Source organism: Fistularia commersonii, unplaced genomic scaffold (assembly GCF_037954325.1).
Source record: "Fistularia commersonii isolate RoL2024-O1a breed Wild unplaced genomic scaffold, RoL_Fcom_v1.0 HiC_scaffold_37, whole genome shotgun sequence".
NCBI lineage: Eukaryota > Metazoa > Chordata > Actinopteri > Syngnathiformes > Fistulariidae > Fistularia > Fistularia commersonii.
In genome coordinates, this window is record NW_028233995.1 from 1487405 (window position 1) to 1510853 (window position 23449).

Consider the following 23449-nt stretch of genomic DNA (forward strand, 5'->3'; position numbering starts at 1 on the left):
ATTGTGCAGAATCATGTCCTAAACAACATATTGCAACAGCATAAACCAGCTTGATGAAATTCATTAGTTATTTCCACTCCTAATCAAAAACGCTTCAACTTGGTGAGATAAGCAATTTTTTTAACGAATGGTTATATCTTTATAAACTGTGATGGGATTACATTGAATTTGACATTTATTGTGCAGAATCATGTCCTAAACAACATATTTCAACAGCAGAAACCAGCTTCATGATATTCATGTATTATATCCACTCCTAATCAAAAATGCTTCAACTCATTGAGATAAGCACTTTTTGACCGAATGGCTATATCTTTTGAACTTGTACCTGGATTACGCTGAATTTGACATATAATGTGCAGAATCATGTCCTAAACAACATATTTCAACAGCAGAAACCAGCTTGATGAAATTCATTTGTTATTTCCACTCCTAATCAAAAACGCTTCAACTCGGTGAGATAAGCACTTTTTGAACGAATGGCTATATCTTTATAAATTGTGATGGGATTACACTGAATTTGACATATATTGTGCAGAATCATGTCCTAAACAACATATTTCAACAGCAGTAACCAGCTTGATGAATTTCATCAGTTATTTCCACTCCTAATCAAAAACGCTTCAACTCGGTGAGATAAGCACTTTTTGACCGAATGGCTATATCTTTTGAACTTGTTGCTGGATAACACTGAATTTGACATATATCGTGCAGAATCATGTACTAAACAACATATTTCAATAGCAGAAACCAGCTTGATGAAAATCACGAGTTATTTCCACTCCTAAACAAAAACGCTTCAACTCGGTGAGATAAGCACTTTTTGAACGAATGGCTATATCTTTTGAATTTGTAGCTGGATTACACTGAATTTGAAATGTATTGTGCAGAATCATGTCCTAAACAACATATTGCAACAGCAGAAACCAGCTTGATGAAATTCATTAGTTATTTCCACTCCTAATCAAAAACGCTTCAACTCGGTGAGATAAGGACTTTTTGACCGAATGGCTATATCTTCATTAACTGTGATGGGATTGCACTGAATTTGACATATATTGTGCAGAATCATGTCCTAAACAACATATTTCAACAGCAGAAACCAGCTTGATGAAATTCATGAGTTATATTCACTCCTAATCTAAAACGCTTCAACTCGGTGAGATAAGCACTTTTTGACCGAATGGCTATATCTTTTGAACTTGTAGCTGGATTACGCTGAATTTGACATATATTGTGCAGAATCATGTCCTAAACAAAATATTGCAACAGCAGAAACCAGCTTGATGAAATTCATGAGTTATTTCCACTCCTAATCAAAAACGCTTCAACTCGGTGAGTTAAGCACTATTTGAACGAATAGCTTTATCTTTATAAACTGTGATGGGATTACACTGAATATGACATATATTGTGCAGAATAATATCCTAAAAAAAATATTGCAACAGCAGAAACCAGCTTGATTAAATGCATTAGTTATTTCCACTCCTAATCAAAAACGCTTCAACTCGGTAAGATAAGCACTTGTTGAATGAATGGCTATATCTTTTTAACTTGTTGCTGGATTACACTGAATTTGACATATATTTAGCAGAATCATGTCCTAAATAACATATTTCAACAGCAGAAACCAGCTTGATGAAATTCATGAGTTATTTCCACTCCTAATCAAAAACGCTTCAACTCGGTGAGTTAAGCACTTTTTGAACGAATTGCTATATCTTAATAAACTGTGATGGGATTAAACTGAATTTGACAAATATTGTGCAGAATCATGTCCTAAACAACATATTTCAACAGCAGAAATCAGCTTGATGAAATTCATTAGTTATTTCCACTCCTAATCAAAAACGCTTCAACTCGGTGAGATAAGCACTTTTTGAACGAATGGCTATATCTTTATAAATTGTGATGGGATTACACTGAATATGACATATATTGTACAGAACCATGTCCTAAACAACATATTGCAACAGCAGAAACCAGCTTGATGAAATTCATGAGTTATTTCCACTCCTAATCAAAAACGCTACAACTCGGTGAGTTAAGCACTTTTTGAACGAATGGCTATATGATTATAAATTGTGATGGGATTACACTGAATTTGACATATATTGTGCAGAATCATGTCCTAAACAACATATTGCAACAGCATAAACCAGCTTGATGAAATTCATTAGTTATTTCCACTCCTAATCAAAAACGCTTCAACTCATTGAGATAAGCACTTTTTGACCGAATGGCTATATCTTTTGAACTTGTAGCTGGATTACACTGAATTTGCCATATATTGTGCAGAATCATGTCCTAAACAACATATTGCAATAATGGAAACCAGCTTGATGAAATTCATTAGTTATTTCCACTTTTAATCTAAAACGCTTCAACTCGGTGAGATAAGCACTTTTTGAACGAATGGCTATATCTTTATAAACTGTGATGGGATTACACTGAATTTGACATATATTGTGCAAAATCATGTCCTAAATAACATATTGCAGAAACCAGCTTGATGATATTCATCAGTTATTTCCAATCCTAATCAAAAACGCTTCAACTCGGTGAGATAAGGACTTTTTGAACGAATGGCTATATCTTTTGAATTTGTAGCTGGATTAGACTGAATTTGAAATGTATTCTGCAGAATCATGTCCTAAAAAAACATATTTCAACAGCAGAAACCAGCTTGATAAAATTCATGAGTTATTTCCTATTTTGATCAAAAACGCTTCAACTTGGTGAGATAAGCACTTTTTGACCGAATGGCTATATCTTTTGAACTTGTCGCTGGATTACACTGAATTTGACATATATTGTTCAGAATCATGTACTAAACAACATATTTCAACAGCATAAACCAGCTTGATGAAATTCATGAGTTATTTCCACTCCTAATCAAAAACGCTACAACTCGGTGAGTTAAGCACTTTTTGAACGAATGGCTATATCTTTACAAATTGTGATGGGATTACACTGCATTTGACATATATTGTGCAGAATCATGTCCTAAACAACATATTGCAACAGCATAAACCAGCTTGATGAAATTCATTAGTTATTTCCACTCCTAATCAAAAACGCTTCAACTCATTGAGATAAGCACTTTTTGACCGAATGGCTATATCTTTTGAACTTGTAGCTGGATTACACTAAATTTGCCATATATTGTGCAGAATCATGTACTAAACAACATATTTCAACAGCATAAACCAGCTTGATGAAATTCATTAGTTATTTCCACTCCTAATCAAAAACGCTTCAACTTGGTGAGATAAGCAATTTTTTTAACGAATGGTTATATCTTTATAAACTGTGATGGGATTACATTGAATTTGACATTTATTGTGCAGAATCATGTCCTAAACAACATATTTCAACAGCAGAAACCAGCTTCATGATATTCATGTATTATATCCACTCCTAATCAAAAATGCTTCAACTCATTGAGATAAGCACTTTTTGACCGAATGGCTATATCTTTTGAACTTGTACCTGGATTACGCTGAATTTGACATATAATGTGCAGAATCATGTCCTAAACAACATATTTCAACAGCAGAAACCAGCTTGATGAAATTCATTTGTTATTTCCACTCCTAATCAAAAACGCTTCAACTCGGTGAGATAAGCACTTTTTGAACGAATGGCTATATCTTTATAAATTGTGATGGGATTACACTGAATTTGACATATATTGTGCAGAATCATGTCCTAAACAACATATTTCAACAGCAGTAACCAGCTTGATGAATTTCATCAGTTATTTCCACTCCTAATCAAAAACGCTTCAACTCGGTGAGATAAGCACTTTTTGACCGAATGGCTATATCTTTTGAACTTGTTGCTGGATAACACTGAATTTGACATATATCGTGCAGAATCATGTACTAAACAACATATTTCAATAGCAGAAACCAGCTTGATGAAAATCACGAGTTATTTCCACTCCTAAACAAAAACGCTTCAACTCGGTGAGATAAGCACTTTTTGAACGAATGGCTATATCTTTTGAATTTGTAGCTGGATTACACTGAATTTGAAATGTATTGTGCAGAATCATGTCCTAAACAACATATTGCAACAGCAGAAACCAGCTTGATGAAATTCATTAGTTATTTCCACTCCTAATCAAAAACGCTTCAACTCGGTGAGATAAGGACTTTTTGACCGAATGGCTATATCTTCATTAACTGTGATGGGATTGCACTGAATTTGACATATATTGTGCAGAATCATGTCCTAAACAACATATTTCAACAGCAGAAACCAGCTTGATGAAATTCATGAGTTATATTCACTCCTAATCTAAAACGCTTCAACTCGGTGAGATAAGCACTTTTTGACCGAATGGCTATATCTTTTGAACTTGTAGCTGGATTACGCTGAATTTGACATATATTGTGCAGAATCATGTCCTAAACAAAATATTGCAACAGCAGAAACCAGCTTGATGAAATTCATGAGTTATTTCCACTCCTAATCAAAAACGCTTCAACTCGGTGAGTTAAGCACTATTTGAACGAATAGCTTTATCTTTATAAACTGTGATGGGATTACACTGAATATGACATATATTGTGCAGAATAATATCCTAAAAAAAATATTGCAACAGCAGAAACCAGCTTGATTAAATGCATTAGTTATTTCCACTCCTAATCAAAAACGCTTCAACTCGGTAAGATAAGCACTTGTTGAATGAATGGCTATATCTTTTTAACTTGTTGCTGGATTACACTGAATTTGACATATATTTAGCAGAATCATGTCCTAAATAACATATTTCAACAGCAGAAACCAGCTTGATGAAATTCATGAGTTATTTCCACTCCTAATCAAAAACGCTTCAACTCGGTGAGTTAAGCACTTTTTGAACGAATTGCTATATCTTAATAAACTGTGATGGGATTAAACTGAATTTGACAAATATTGTGCAGAATCATGTCCTAAACAACATATTTCAACAGCAGAAATCAGCTTGATGAAATTCATTAGTTATTTCCACTCCTAATCAAAAACGCTTCAACTCGGTGAGATAAGCACTTTTTGAACGAATGGCTATATCTTTATAAATTGTGATGGGATTACACTGAATATGACATATATTGTACAGAACCATGTCCTAAACAACATATTGCAACAGCAGAAACCAGCTTGATGAAATTCATGAGTTATTTCCACTCCTAATCAAAAACGCTACAACTCGGTGAGTTAAGCACTTTTTGAACGAATGGCTATATGATTATAAATTGTGATGGGATTACACTGAATTTGACATATATTGTGCAGAATCATGTCCTAAACAACATATTGCAACAGCATAAACCAGCTTGATGAAATTCATTAGTTATTTCCACTCCTAATCAAAAACGCTTCAACTCATTGAGATAAGCACTTTTTGACCGAATGGCTATATCTTTTGAACTTGTAGCTGGATTACACTGAATTTGCCATATATTGTGCAGAATCATGTCCTAAACAACATATTGCAATAATGGAAACCAGCTTGATGAAATTCATTAGTTATTTCCACTTTTAATCTAAAACGCTTCAACTCGGTGAGATAAGCACTTTTTGAACGAATGGCTATATCTTTATAAACTGTGATGGGATTACACTGAATTTGACATATATTGTGCAAAATCATGTCCTAAATAACATATTGCAGAAACCAGCTTGATGATATTCATCAGTTATTTCCAATCCTAATCAAAAACGCTTCAACTCGGTGAGATAAGGACTTTTTGAACGAATGGCTATATCTTTTGAATTTGTAGCTGGATTAGACTGAATTTGAAATGTATTCTGCAGAATCATGTCCTAAAAAAACATATTTCAACAGCAGAAACCAGCTTGATAAAATTCATGAGTTATTTCCTATTTTGATCAAAAACGCTTCAACTTGGTGAGATAAGCACTTTTTGACCGAATGGCTATATCTTTTGAACTTGTCGCTGGATTACACTGAATTTGACATATATTGTTCAGAATCATGTACTAAACAACATATTTCAACAGCATAAACCAGCTTGATGAAATTCATGAGTTATTTCCACTCCTAATCAAAAACGCTACAACTCGGTGAGTTAAGCACTTTTTGAACGAATGGCTATATCTTTACAAATTGTGATGGGATTACACTGCATTTGACATATATTGTGCAGAATCATGTCCTAAACAACATATTGCAACAGCATAAACCAGCTTGATGAAATTCATTAGTTATTTCCACTCCTAATCAAAAACGCTTCAACTCATTGAGATAAGCACTTTTTGACCGAATGGCTATATCTTTTGAACTTGTAGCTGGATTACACTAAATTTGCCATATATTGTGCAGAATCATGTCCTAAACAACATATTGCAACAGCAGAAACCAGCTTGATGAAATTCATTAGTTATTTCCACTCCTAATCTAAAACGCTTCAACTCGGTGAGATAAGCACTTTTTGAACGAATGGCTATATCTTTATAAACTGTGATGGGATTACACTGAATTTGACATATATTGTGCAAAATCATGTCCTAAATAACATATTGCAGAAACCAGCTTGATGATATTCATCAGTTATTTCCAATCCTAATCAAAAACGCTTCAACTCGGTGAGATAAGGACTTTTTGAACGAATGGCCATATCTTTTGAATTTGTAGCTGGATTAGACTGAATTTGAAATGTATTCTGCAGAATCATGTCCTAAAAAAACATATTTCAACAGTTGAAACCAGCTTGATAAAATTCATGAGTTATTTCCTATTTTGATCAAAAACGCTTCAACTTGGTGAGATAAGCACTTTTTGACCGAATGGCTATATCTTTTGAATTTGTAGCTGGATTACACTGAATTTGAAATGTATTGTGCAAAATCTTGTCCTAAACAACATATTGCAACAGCAGAAACCAGCTTGATGAAATTCATTAGTTATTTCCACTCCTAATCAAAAACGCTACAACTCGGTGAGTTAAGCACTTTTTGAACGAATGGCTATATCTTTACAAATTGTGATGGGATTACACTGAATTTGACATATATTGTGCAGAATCATGTCCTAAACAACATATTGCAACAGCATAAACCAGCTTGATGAAATTCATTAGTTATTTCCACTCCTAATCAAAAACGCTTCAACTCATTGAGATAAGCACTTTTTGACCGAATGGCTATATCTTTTGAACTTGTAGCTGGATTACACTAAATTTGCCATATATTGTGCAGAATCATGTCCTAAACAACATATTGCAACAGCAGAAACCAGCTTGATGAAATTCATTAGTTATTTCCACTCCTAATCTAAAACGCTTCAACTCGGTGAGATAAGCACTTTTTGAACCAATGGCTATATCTTTATAAACTGTGATGGGATTACACTGAATTTGACATATATTGTGCAAAATCATGTCCTAAATAACATATTGCAGAAACCAGCTTGATGATATTCATCAGTTATTTCCAATCCTAATCAAAAACGCTTCAACTCGGTGAGATAAGCACTTTTTGACCGAATGGCTATATCTTTTGAATTTGTAGCTGGATTAGACTGAATTTGAAATGTATTCTGCAGAATCATGTCCTAAAAAAACATATTTCAACAGCAGAAACCAGCTTGATAAAATTCATGAGTTATTTCCTATTTTGATCAAAAACGCTTCAACTTGGTGAGATAAGCACTTTTTGACCGAATGGCTATATCTTTTGAACTTGTCGCTGGATTACACTGAATTTGACATATATTGTTCAGAATCATGTACTAAACAACATATGTCAACAGCATAAACCAGCTTGATGAAATTCATTAGTTATTTCCACTCCTCATCAAAAACGCTCCAACTCGGTGAGATAAGCACTTTTTGAACGAATTGATATATCTTTATAAACTGTGATGGGATTACACTGAATTTGACATATATTGTGCAGAATCATGTCCTAAACAACATATTGCAACAGCAGAAACCAGCCTGATGAAATTCATGAGTTATTTCCACTCCTAATCAAAAACGCTTCAACTTGGTGAGATAAGCAATTTTTTAACGAATGGTTGTATCTTTATAAGCTGTGATGGGATTACACTGAATTTGACTTATAATGTGCAGAATCATGTCCTAAACAACATATTTCAACAGCAGAAACCAGCTTGATGAAATTCATGAGTTATTTCCACTCCTAATCAAAAACGCTTCAACTCGGTGAGATAAGCACTTTTTGAACGAATGGCTATATCTTTATAAACTGTGATGGGATTACACTGAATTTGACATATATTGTGCAGAATCATGTCCTAAAAAACATATTTCAACAGCAGAAACCAGCTTGATGAAATTCGTGAGTTATTTCCTATCCTGATCAAAAACGCTTCAACTCGGTGAGATAAGCACTTTTTGACCGAATGGCTATATCTTTTGAACTTGTAGCTGGATTACGCTGAATTTGACACATAATGTGCAGAATCATGTCCTAAACAACATATTTCAACAGCAGAAACCAGCTTGATGAAATTCATTAGTTATTTCCACTCCTAATCAAAAACGCTTCAACTCGGTGAGATAAGCACTTTTTGAACGAATGGCTATATCTTTATAAATTGTGATGGGATTGCACTGAATTTGACAGATATTGTGCAGAATCATGTCCTAAACAACATATTTCAACAGCAGTAACCAGCTTGATGAAATTCATCAGTTATTTCCACTCCTAATCAAAAACGCTTCAACTCGGTGAGATAAGCACTTTTTGAACGAATGGCTATATCTTTTGAACTTGTTGCTGGATAACACTGAATTTGACATATATTGTGCAGAATCATGTCCTAAAAAACATATTTCAACAGCAGAAACCAGCTTGATGAAATTCGTGAGTTATTTCCTATCCTGATCAAAAACGCTTCAACTCGATGAGATAAGCACTTTTTGACCGAATGGCTATATCTTTTGAACTTGTAGCTGGATTACGCTGAATTTGACATATAATGTGCAGAATCATGTCCTAAACAACATATTTCGACAGCAGAAACCAGCTTGATGAAATTCATTAGTTATTTCCACTCCTAATCAAAAACGCTTCAACTCGGTGAGATAAGCACTTTTTGAACGAATGGCTATATCTTTTGAATTTGTAGCTGGATTAGACTGAATTTGAAATGTATTCTGCAGAATCATGTCCTAAAAAAACATATTTCAACAGCAGAAACCAGCTTGATAAAATTCATGAGTTATTTCCTATTTTGATCAAAAACGCTTCAACTTGGTGAGATAAGCACTTTTTGACCGAATGGCTATATCTTTTGAACTTGTCGCTGGATTACACTGAATTTGACATATATTGTTCAGAATCATGTACTAAACAACATATGTCAACAGCATAAACCAGCTTGATGAAATTCATTAGTTATTTCCACTCCTCATCAAAAACGCTCCAACTCGGTGAGATAAGCACTTTTTGAACGAATTGATATATCTTTATAAACTGTGATGGGATTACACTGAATTTGACATATATTGTGCAGAATCATGTCCTAAACAACATATTGCAACAGCAGAAACCAGCCTGATGAAATTCATGAGTTATTTCCACTCCTAATCAAAAACGCTTCAACTTGGTGAGATAAGCAATTTTTTAACGAATGGTTGTATCTTTATAAGCTGTGATGGGATTACACTGAATTTGACTTATAATGTGCAGAATCATGTCCTAAACAACATATTTCAACAGCAGAAACCAGCTTGATGAAATTCATGAGTTATTTCCACTCCTAATCAAAAACGCTTCAACTCGGTGAGATAAGCACTTTTTGAACGAATGGCTATATCTTTATAAACTGTGATGGGATTACACTGAATTTGACATATATTGTGCAGAATCATGTCCTAAAAAACATATTTCAACAGCAGAAACCAGCTTGATGAAATTCGTGAGTTATTTCCTATCCTGATCAAAAACGCTTCAACTCGGTGAGATAAGCACTTTTTGACCGAATGGCTATATCTTTTGAACTTGTAGCTGGATTACGCTGAATTTGACACATAATGTGCAGAATCATGTCCTAAACAACATATTTCAACAGCAGAAACCAGCTTGATGAAATTCATTAGTTATTTCCACTCCTAATCAAAAACGCTTCAACTCGGTGAGATAAGCACTTTTTGAACGAATGGCTATATCTTTATAAATTGTGATGGGATTGCACTGAATTTGACAGATATTGTGCAGAATCATGTCCTAAACAACATATTTCAACAGCAGTAACCAGCTTGATGAAATTCATCAGTTATTTCCACTCCTAATCAAAAACGCTTCAACTCGGTGAGATAAGCACTTTTTGAACGAATGGCTATATCTTTTGAACTTGTTGCTGGATAACACTGAATTTGACATATATTGTGCAGAATCATGTCCTAAAAAACATATTTCAACAGCAGAAACCAGCTTGATGAAATTCGTGAGTTATTTCCTATCCTGATCAAAAACGCTTCAACTCGATGAGATAAGCACTTTTTGACCGAATGGCTATATCTTTTGAACTTGTAGCTGGATTACGCTGAATTTGACATATAATGTGCAGAATCATGTCCTAAACAACATATTTCGACAGCAGAAACCAGCTTGATGAAATTCATTAGTTATTTCCACTCCTAATCAAAAACGCTTCAACTCGGTGAGATAAGCACTTTTTGAACGAATGGCTATATCTTTATAAATTGTGATGGGATTGCACTGAATTCGACATATATTGTGCAGAATCATGTCCTAAACAACATATTGCAACAGCAGAAACCAGCTTGATGAAATTCATTAGTTATTTCCACTCCTAATCAAAAACGCTACAACTCGGTGAGTTAAGCACTTTTTGAACGAATGGCTATATCTTTATAAACTGTGATGGGATTACACTGAATTTGACATATATTGTGCAAAATCATGTCCTAAATAACATATTGCAGAAACCAGCTTGATGATATTCATCAGTTATTTCCAATCCTAATCAAAAACGCTTCAACTCGGTGAGATAAGCACTTTTTGAACGAATGGCTATATCTTTTGAACTTGTTGCTGGATAACACTGAATTTGACATATATCGTGCAGAATCATGTACTAAACAACATATTTCAATAGCAGAAACCAGCTTGATGAAAATCACGAGTTATTTCCACTCCTAAACAAAAACGCTTCAACTCGGTGAGATAAGCACTTTTTGAACGAATGGCTATATCTTTTGAATTTGTAGCTGGATTACACTGAATTTGAAATGTATTGTGCAAAATCTTGTCCTAAACAACATATTGCAACAGCAGAAACCAGCTTGATGAAATTCATTAGTTATTTCCACTCCTAATCAAAAACGCTACAACTCGGTGAGTTAAGCACTTTTTGAACGAATGGCTATATCTTTATAAATTGTGATGGGATTACACTGAATTTGACATATATTGTGCAGAATCATGTCCTAAACAACATATTGCAACAGCATAAACCAGCTTGATGAAATTCATTAGTTATTTCCACTCCTAATCAAAAACGCTTCAACTCATTGAGATAAGCACTTTTTGACCGAATGGCTATATCTTTTGAACTTGTAGCTGGATTACACTAAATTTGCCATATATTGTGCAGAATCATGTCCTAAACAACATATTGCAACAGCAGAAACCAGCTTGATGAAATTCATTAGTTATTTCCACTCCTAATCTAAAACGCTTCAACTCGGTGAGATAAGCACTTTTTGAACGAATGGCTATATCTTTATAAAATGTGATGGGATTACACTGAATTTGACATATATTGTGCAAAATCATGTCCTAAATAACATATTGCAGAAACCAGCTTGATGATATTCATCAGTTATTTCCAATCCTAATCAAAAACGCTTCAACTCGGTGAGATAAGGACTTTTTGAACGAATGGTTGTATCCTTATAAGCTGTGATGGGATTACACTGAATTTGACTTATAATGTGCAGAATCATGTCCTAAACAACATATTTCAACAGCAGAAACCAACTTGATGAAATTAATGAGTTATTTCCACTCCTAATCAAAAACGCTTCAACTTGGTGAGATAAGCAATTTTTTAACGAATGGTTGTATCCTTATAAGCTGTGATGGGATTACACTGAATTTGACTTATAATGTGCAGAATCATGTCCTAAACAACATATTTCAACAGCAGAAACCAGCTTGATGAAATTCATGAGTTATTTCCACTCCTAATCAAAAACGCTTCAACTCGGTGAGATAAGCACTTTTTGAACGAATGGCTATATCTTTATAAACTGTGATGGGATTACACTGAATTTGACAGATATTGTGCAGAATCATTTCCTAAATAATATATTGCAATAGCAGAAACCAGCTTGATGAAATTCATCAGTTATTTCCACTCCTAATCAAAAACGCTTCAACTCGGTGAGATAAGCACTTTTTGAACGAATAGCTTTATCTTTATAAATTGTGATGGGATTACAGTGAATATGACATATATTGTGCAGAATCATGTCCTAAACAACATATTGCAACAGCAGAAACCAGCTTGATGAAATTCATTAGTTATTTCCACTCCTAATCAAAAACGCTACAACTCGGTGAGTTAAGCACTTTTTGAACGAATGGCTATATCTTTATAAATTGTGATGGGATTACACTGAATTTGACATATATTGTGCAGAATCATGTCCTAAACAACATATTGCAACAGCATAAACCAGCTTGATGAAATCCATTAGTTATTTCCACTCCTAATCAAAAACGCTTCAACTCATTGAGATAAGCACTTTTTGACCGAATGGCTATATCTTTTGAACTTGTAGCTGGATTACACTGAATTTGCCATATATTGTGCAGAATCATGTCCTAAACAACATATTGCAATAGTGGAAACCAGCTTGATGAAATTCATGAGTTATTTCCACACCTAAACAAAAACGCTTCAACTCGGAGAGATAAGCACTTTTTGAACGAATGGCTATATCTTTATAAACTGTGATGGGATTACATTAAATTTGACGTATATTGTGCAGAGTCATGTCCTAAACAACATATTTGAACAGCAGAAACCAGCTTGATGAAATTCATTAGTTATTTCCACTCCTAATCAAAAACGCTACAACTCGGTGAGTTAAGCACTTTTTGAACGAATGGCTATATCTTTACAAATTGTGATGGGATTACACTGCATTTGACATATATTGTGCAGAATCATGTCCTAAACAACATATTGCAACAGCATAATCCAGCTTGATGAAATTCATTAGTTATTTCCACTCCTAATCAAAAACGCTTCAACTCATTGAGATAAGCACTTTTTGACCGAATGGCTATATCTTTTGAACTTGTAGCTGGATTACACTAAATTTGCCATATATTGTGCAGAATCATGTCCTAAACAACATATTGCAACAGCAGAAACCAGCTTGATGAAATTCATTAGTTATTTCCACTCCTAATCTAAAACGCTTCAACTCGGTGAGATAAGCACTTTTTGAACGAATTGATATATCTTTATAAACTGTGATGGGATTACACTGAATTTGACATATATTGTGCAGAATCATGTCCTAAACAACATATTGCAACAGCAGAAACCAGCCTGATGAAATTCATGAGTTCTTTCCACTCCTAATCAAAAACGCTTCAACTCGGTGAGATAAGCACTTTTTGAACGAATGGCTATATCTTTATAAACTGTGATGGGATTACACTGAATTTGACATATATTGTGCAGAATCATGTCCTAAAAAACATATTTCAACAGCAGAAACCAGCTTGATGAAATTCGTGAGTTATTTCCTATCCTGATCAAAAACGCTTCAACTCGGTGAGATAAGCACTTTTTGACCGAATGGCTATATCTTTTGAACTTGTAGCTGGATTACGCTGAATTTGACATATAATGTGCAGAATCATGTCCTAAACAACATATTTCAACAGCAGAAACCAGCTTGATGAAATTCATTAGTTATTTCCACTCCTAATCAAAAACGCTTCAACTCGGTGAGATAAGCACTTTTTGAACGAATGGCTATATCTTTATAAATTGTGATGGGATTGCACTGAATTTGACAGATATTGTGCAGAATCATGTCCTAAACAACATATTTCAACAGCAGTAACCAGCTTGATGAAATTCATCAGTTATTTCCACTCCTAATCAAAAACGCTTCAACTCGGTGAGATAAGCACTTTTTGAACGAATGGCTATATCTTTTGAACTTGTTGCTGGATAACACTGAATTTGACATATATTGTGCAGAATCATGTCCTAAAAAACATATTTCAACAGCAGAAACCAGCTTGATGAAATTCGTGAGTTATTTCCTATCCTGATCAAAAACGCTTCAACTCGATGAGATAAGCACTTTTTGACCGAATGGCTATATCTTTTGAACTTGTAGCTGGATTACGCTGAATTTGACATATAATGTGCAGAATCATGTCCTAAACAACATATTTCGACAGCAGAAACCAGCTTGATGAAATTCATTAGTTATTTCCACTCCTAATCAAAAACGCTACAACTCGGTGAGTTAAGCACTTTTTGAACGAATGGCTATATCTTTATAAACTGTGATGGGATTACACTGAATTTGACATATATTGTGCAAAATCATGTCCTAAATAACATATTGCAGAAACCAGCTTGATGATATTCATCAGTTATTTCCAATCCTAATCAAAAACGCTTCAACTCGGTGAGATAAGCACTTTTTGAACGAATGGCTATATCTTTTGAACTTGTTGCTGGATAACACTGAATTTGACATATATCGTGCAGAATCATGTACTAAACAACATATTTCAATAGCAGAAACCAGCTTGATGAAAATCACGAGTTATTTCCACTCCTAAACAAAAACGCTTCAACTCGGTGAGATAAGCACTTTTTGAACGAATGGCTATATCTTTTGAATTTGTAGCTGGATTACACTGAATTTGAAATGTATTGTTCAAAATCTTGTCCTAAACAACATATTGCAACAGCAGAAACCAGCTTGATGAAATTCATTAGTTATTTCCACTCCTAATCAAAAACGCTACAACTCGGTGAGTTAAGCACTTTTTGAACGAATGGCTATATCTTTATAAATTGTGATGGGATTACACTGAATTTGACATATATTGTGCAGAATCATGTCCTAAACAACATATTGCAACAGCATAAACCAGCTTGATGAAATTCATTAGTTATTTCCACTCCTAATCAAAAACGCTTCAACTCATTGAGATAAGCACTTTTTGACCGAATGGCTATATCTTTTGAACTTGTAGCTGGATTACACTAAATTTGCCATATATTGTGCAGAATCATGTCCTAAACAACATATTGCAACAGCAGAAACCAGCTTGATGAAATTCATTAGTTATTTCCACTCCTAATCTAAAACGCTTCAACTCGGTGAGATAAGCACTTTTTGAACGAATGGCTATATCTTTATAAAATGTGATGGGATTACACTGAATTTGACATATATTGTGCAAAATCATGTCCTAAATAACATATTGCAGAAACCAGCTTGATGATATTCATCAGTTATTTCCAATCCTAATCAAAAACGTTTCAACTCGGTGAGATAAGGACTTTTTGAACGAATGGTTGTATCCTTATAAGCTGTGATGGGATTACACTGAATTTGACTTATAATGTGCAGAATCATGTCCTAAACAACATATTTCAACAGCAGAAACCAACTTGATGAAATTAATGAGTTATTTCCACTCCTAATCAAAAACGCTTCAACTTGGTGAGATAAGCAATTTTTTAACGAATGGTTGTATCCTTATAAGCTGTGATGGGATTACACTGAATTTGACTTATAATGTGCAGAATCATGTCCTAAACAACATATTTCAACAGCAGAAACCAGCTTGATGAAATTCATGAGTTATTTCCACTCCTAATCAAAAACGCTTCAACTCGGTGAGATAAGCACTTTTTGAACGAATGGCTATATCTTTATAAACTATGATGGGATTACACTGAATTTGACAGATATTGTGCAGAATCATTTCCTAAATAATATATTGCAATAGCAGAAACCAGCTTGATGAAATTCATCAGTTATTTCCACTCCTAATCAAAAACGCTTCAACTCGGTGAGATAAGCACTTTTTGAACGAATAGCTTTATCTTTATAAATTGTGATGGGATTACACTGAATATGACATATATTGTGCAGAATCATGTCCTAAACAACATATTGCAACAGCAGAAACCAGCTTGATGAAATTCATTAGTTATTTCCACTCCTAATCAAAAACGCTACAACTCGGTGAGTTAAGCACTTTTTGAACGAATGGCTATATCTTTATAAATTGTGATGGGATTACACTGAATTTGACATATATTGTGCAGAATCATGTCCTAAACAACATATTGCAACAGCATAAACCAGCTTGATGAAATCCATTAGTTATTTCCACTCCTAATCAAAAACGCTTCAACTCATTGAGATAAGCACTTTTTGACCGAATGGCTATATCTTTTGAACTTGTAGCTGGATTACACTGAATTTGCCATATATTGTGCAGAATCATGTCCTAAACAACATATTGCAATAGTGGAAACCAGCTTGATGAAATTCATGAGTTATTTCCACACCTAAACAAAAACGCTTCAACTCGGAGAGATAAGCACTTTTTGAACGAATGGCTATATCTTTATAAACTGTGATGGGATTACATTAAATTTGACGTATATTGTGCAGAGTCATGTCCTAAACAACATATTTGAACAGCAGAAACCAGCTTGATGAAATTCATTAGTTATTTCCACTCCTAATCAAAAACGCTTCAACTCATTGAGATAAGCACTTTTTGACCGAATGGCTATATCTTTTGAACTTGTAGCTGGATTACACTGAATTTGCAATATATTGTGCAGAATCATGTCCTAAACAACATATTGCAATAATGGAAACCAGCTTGATGAAATTCATTAGTTATTTCCACTTTTAATCTAAAACGCTTCAACTCGGTGAGATAAGCACTTTTTGAACGAATGGCTATATCTTTATAAACTGTGATGGGATTACACTGAATTTGACATATATTGTGCAAAATCATGTCCTAAATAACATATTGCAGAAACCAGCTTGATGATATTCATCAGTTATTTCCAATCCTAATCAAAAACGCTTCAACTCGGTGAGATAAGGACTTTTTGAACGAATGGCTATATCTTTTGAATTTGTAGCTGGATTAGACTGAATTTGAAATGTATTCTGCAGAATCATGTCCTAAAAAAACATATTTCAACAGCAGAAACCAGCTTGATAAAATTCATGAGTTATTTCCTATTTTGATCAAAAACGCTTCAACTTGGTGAGATAAGCACTTTTTGACCGAATGGCTCTATCTTTTGAACTTGTCGCTGGATTACACTGAATTTGACATATATTGTTCAGAATCATGTACTAAACAACATATTTCAACAGCATAAACCAGCTTGATGAAATTCATTAGTTATTTCCACTCCTAATCAAAAATGCTCCAACTCGGTGAGATAAGCACTTTTTGAACGAATTGCTATATCTTTATAAACTGTGATGGGATTACACTGAATTTGACATATATTATGCAGAATCATGTCCTAAACAACATATTGCAACAGCAGAAACAAGCTTGATGAAATTCATGAGTTATTTCCACTCCTAATCAAAAACGCTTCAACTCAGTGAGATAAGCACTTTTTGACAGAAAGGCTATATCTTTTGAAGTTGTTGCTGGATTACACTGAATTTGATATATATTGTGCAGAATCATGTCCTAAACACAATATTGCAACAGCAGAAACCAGCTTGATGAAATTCATGAGTTATTTCCAATCCTGATCAAAAACGCTTCATCTTGGTGAGATAAGCACTTTTTGAACGAATGGCTATATCTTTTGAACTTGTAGCTGGATTACACTGAATTTGACATATATTGTGCAGATTCATGTACTAAACAACATATAGCAACAGCAGAAACCAGCTTGATTAAATGCATTAGTTATTACAACTCCTAATCAAAAACGTTTCAACTCGGTGAGATAAGCACTTTTTGAACGAATGGCTATATCTTTATGAACTGAGATGGGATTACAATGAATTTGACATATATTGTGCAGAATCATATCCTAAACAACATATTGCAACAGCAGAAACCAGCTTGATGAAATTCATCAGTTATTTCCACTCCTAATAAAAAACGCTTCAACTCGTTGAGATAAGCACTTTTTGAACGAATGGCTATATCTTTTGAACTTGTAGCTGGATGACACTGAATTTGACATATATTGTGCAGAATCATGTCCTAATTAACATATTGCAGAAACCAGCCTGATGAAATTCATCAGTTGTTTCCACTCCTAATCAAAAACACTTCAACTCGGTGAGATAAGCAATTTTCAACCGAAAGGCTATATCTTTTGAACATGTCGCTGGATTACACTGAATTTGACATGTATTGTGCAGAATCATGTCCTAAACAACATATTGCAATAGTGGAAACCAGCTTGATGAAATTCATGAGTTATTTCCACACCTAAACAAAAACGCTTCAACTCATTGAGATAAGCACTTTTTGACCGAATGGCTATATCTTTTGAACTTGTAGCTGGATTACACTGAATTTGCCATATATTGTGCAGAATCATGTCCTAAACAACATATTGCAATAGTGGAAACCAGCTTGATGAAATTCATGAGTTATTTCCACACCTAAACAAAAACGCTTCAACTCGGAGAGATAAGCACTTTTTGAACGAATGGCTATATCTTTATAAACTGTGATGGGATTACATTAAATTTGACGTATATTGTGCAGAGTCATGTCCTAAACAACATATTTGAACAGCAGAAACCAGCTTGATGAAATTCATTAGTTATTTCCACTCCTAATCTAAAACGCTTCAACTCGACGAGATAAGCACTTTTTGAACGAATGGCTATATCTTTATAAACTGTGATGGGATTACACTGAATTTGACATATATTGTGCAAAATCATGTCCTAAATAACATATTGCAGAAACCAGCTTGATGATATTCATCAGTTATTTCCAATCCTAATCAAAAACGCTTCAACTCGGTGAGATAAGGACTTTTTGAACGAATGGCTATATCTTTTGAATTTGTAGCTGGATTAGACTGAATTTGAAATGTATTCTGCAGAATCATGTCCTAAAAAAACATATTTCAACAGCAGAAACCAGCTTGATAAAATTCATGAGTTATTTCCTTTTTTGATCAAAAACGCTTCAACTTGGTGAGATAAGCAGTTTTTGACCGAATGGCTATATCTTTTGAACTTGTCGCTGGATTACACTGAATTTGACATATATTGTTCAGAATCATGTACTAAACAACATATTTCAACAGCATAAACCAGCTTGATGAAATTCATGAGTTATTTCCACTCCTAATCAAAAACGCTTCAACTCGGTGAGATAAGCACTTTTTGAACGAATTGCTATATCTTTATAAACTGTGATGGGATTCCACTGAATTTGACATATATTGTGCAGAATCATGTCCTAAACAACATATTGCAACAGCAGAAACCAGCTTGATGAAATTCATTAGTTATTTCCACTCCTAATCTAAAACGCTTCAACTCGACGAGATAAGCACTTTTTGAACGAATGGCTATATCTTTATAAACTGTGATGAAATTACACTGAATTTGACATATATTGTGCAAAATCATGTCCTAAATAACATATTGCAGAAACCAGCTTGATGATATTCATCAGTTATTTCCAATCCTAATCAAAAACGCTTCAACTCGGTGAGATAAGGACTTTTTGAACGAATGGCTATATCTTTTGAATTTGTAGCTGGATTAGACTGAATTTGAAATGTATTCTGCAGAATCATGTCCTAAAAAAACATATTTCAACAGCAGAAACCAGCTTGATAAAATTCATGAGTTATTTCCTTTTTTGATCAAAAACGCTTCAACTTGGTGAGATAAGCAGTTTTTGACCGAATGGCTATATCTTTTGAACTTGTCGCTGGATTACACTGAATTTGACATATATTGTTCAGAATCATGTACTAAACAACATATTTCAACAGCATAAACCAGCTTGATGAAATTCATGAGTTATTTCCACTCCTAATCAAAAACGCTTCAACTCGGTGAGATAAGCACTTTTTGAACGAATTGCTATATCTTTATAAACTGTGATGGGATTACACTGAATTTGACATATATTGTGCAGAATCATGTCCTAAACAACATATTGCAACAGCAGAAACCAGCTTGATGAAATTCATGAGTTATTTCCACTCCTAATCAAAAATGCTTCAACTCAGTGAGATAAGTACTTTTTGACCGAAAGGCTATATCTTTTGAAGTTGTTGCTGGATTACACTGAATTCGATATATATTGTGCAGAATCATGTCCTAAAAAACATATTGCAACAGCAGAAACCAGCTTGATGAAATTCATGAGTTATTTCCAATCCTGATCAAAAACGCTTCATCTTGGTGAGATAAGCACTTTTTGAACGAATGGCTATATCTTTTGAACTTGTAGCTGGATTACACTGAATTTGACATATATTGTGCAGATTCATGTACTAACCAACATATTGCAACAGCAGAAACCAGCTTGATTAAATGCATTAGTTATTACCACTCCTAATCAAAAACGCTTCAACTCGGTGAGATAAGCACTTTTTGAACGAATGGCTATATCTTTATAAACTGCGATGGGATTACAATGAATTTGACATATATTGTGCAGAATCATATCCTAAACAACATATTGCAACAGCAGAAACCAGCTTGATGAAATTCATCAGTTATTTCCACTCCTAATCAAAAACGCTTCAACTCGGTGAGATAAGCACTTTTTGACCGAATGGCTATATCTTTTGAACTTGTACCTGGATTACGCTGAATTTGACTTATAATGTGCAGAATCATGTCCTAAACAACATATTTCAACAGCAGAAACCAGCTTGATGAAATTCATGAGTTATTTCCACTCCTAATCAAAAACGCTTCAACTCGGTGAGTTAAGCACTTTTTGAACGAATTGCTATATCTTAATAAACTGTGATGGGATTAAACTGAATTTGACAAATATTGTGCAGAATCATATCCCAAACAACATATTGCAACAGCAGAAACCAGCTTGATGAAATTCATTAGTTATTTCCACTCCTAATCAAAACGCTTCAACTCGGTGAGTTAAGCAGTTTTTGAACGAATGGCTATATCTTTATAAATTGTGATGGGATTACACTGAATTTGACATATAATGTGCAGAATCATGTCCTAAACAACATATTTCAACAGCAGAAACCAGCTTGATGAAATTCATTAGTTATTTCCACTCCTAATCAAAAACGCTTCAACTCGGTGAGATAAGCACTTTTTGAACGAATAGCTTTATCTTTATAAATTGTGATGGGATTACACTGAATATGACATATATTGTGCAGAACCATGTCCTAAACAACATATTGCAACAGCAGAAACCAGCTTGATGAAATTCATGAGTTATTTCCACTCCTAATCAAAAACGCTACAACTCGGTGAGTTAAGCACTTTTTGAACGAATGGCTATATGATTATAAATTGTGATGGGATTACACTGAATTTGACATATATTGTGCAGAATCATGTCCTAAACAACATATTGCAACAGCATAAACCAGCTTGATGAAATTCATTAGTTATTTCCACTCCTAATCAAAAACGCTTCAACTCATTGAGATAAGCACTTTTTGACCGAATGGCTATATCTTTTGAACTTGTAGCTGGATTACACTGAATTTGCAATATATTGTGCAGAATCATGTCCTAAACAACATATTGCAATAATGGAAACCAGCTTGATGAAATTCATTAGTTATTTCCACTTTTAATCTAAAACGCTTCAACTCGGTGAGATAAGCACTTTTTGACCGAATGGCTATATCTTCATAAACTGTGATGGGATTGCACTGAATTTGACATATATTGTGCAGAATCATGTCCTAAACAACTTTTTTCAACAGCAGAAACCAGCTTGATGAAATTCATGAGTTATATTCACTCCTAATCTAAAACGCTTCAACTCGGTGAGATAAGCACTTTTTGACCGAATGGCTATATCTTTTGAACTTGTAGCTGGATTACGCTCAATTTGACATATATTGTGCAAAATCATGTCCTAAATAATATATTGCAGAAACCAGCCTGATGAAATTCATCATTTATTTCCACTCCTACTAAAAAACGCTTCTCCTCGGGGAGATAAGCACTTTTTGAACGAATAGCTTTATCTTTATAAATTGTGATGGGATTACACTGAATATGACATATATTGTGCAGAATCATTTCCTAAATAACATATTGCAATAGCAGAAACCAGCCTGATGAAATTCATCAGTTATTTCCACTCCTAATCAAAAACGCTTCAACTCGGTGAGATAAGCACTTTTTGAACGAATAGCTTTATCTTTATAAATTGTGATGGGATTACACTGAATATGACATATATTGTGCAGAATCATGTCCTAAACAACATATTGCAACAGCAGAAACCAGCTTGATGAAATTCATTAGTTATTTCCACTCCTAATCAAAAACGCTACAACTCGGTGAGATAAGCACTTTTTGAACGAATGGCTATATCTTTATAAATTGTGATGGGATTACACTGAATTTGACATATATTGTGCAAAATCATGTCCTAAATAACATATTGCAGAAATCAGCTTGATGATATTCATCAGTTATTTCCAATCCTGATCAAAAACGCTTCAACTCGGTGAGATAAGCACTTTTTGAACGAATGGCTATATCTTTTGAACTTGTTGCTGGATAACACTGAATTTGACATATATCGTGCAGAATCATGAACTAAACAACATATTTCAATAGCAGAAACCAGCTTGATGAAAATCACGAGTTATTTCCACTCCTAAACAAAAACGCTTCAACTCGGTGAGATAAGCACTTTTTGAACGAATGGCTATATCTTTTGAATTTGTAGCTGGATTACACTGAATTTGAAATGTATTGTGCAAAATCTTGTCCTAAACAACATATTGCAACAGCAGAAACCAGCTTGATGAAATTCATTAGTTATTTCCACTCCTAATCAAAAACGCTTCAACTCGTTGAGATAAGCACTTTTTGACCGAATGGCTATATCTTTTGAATTTGTAGCTGGATTAGACTGAATTTGAAATGTATTCTGCAGAATCATGTCCTAAAAAAACATATTTCAACAGCAGAAACCAGCTTGATAAAATTCATGAGTTATTTCCTATTTTGATCAAAAACGCTTCAACTTGGTGAGATAAGCACTTTTTGACCGAATGGCTATATCTTTTGAACTTGTCGCTGGATTACACTGAATTTGACATATATTGTTCAGAATCATGTACTAAACAACATATGTCAACAGCATAAACCAGCTTGATGAAATTCATTAGTTATTTCCACTCCTCATCAAAAACGCTCCAACTCGGTGAGATAAGCAC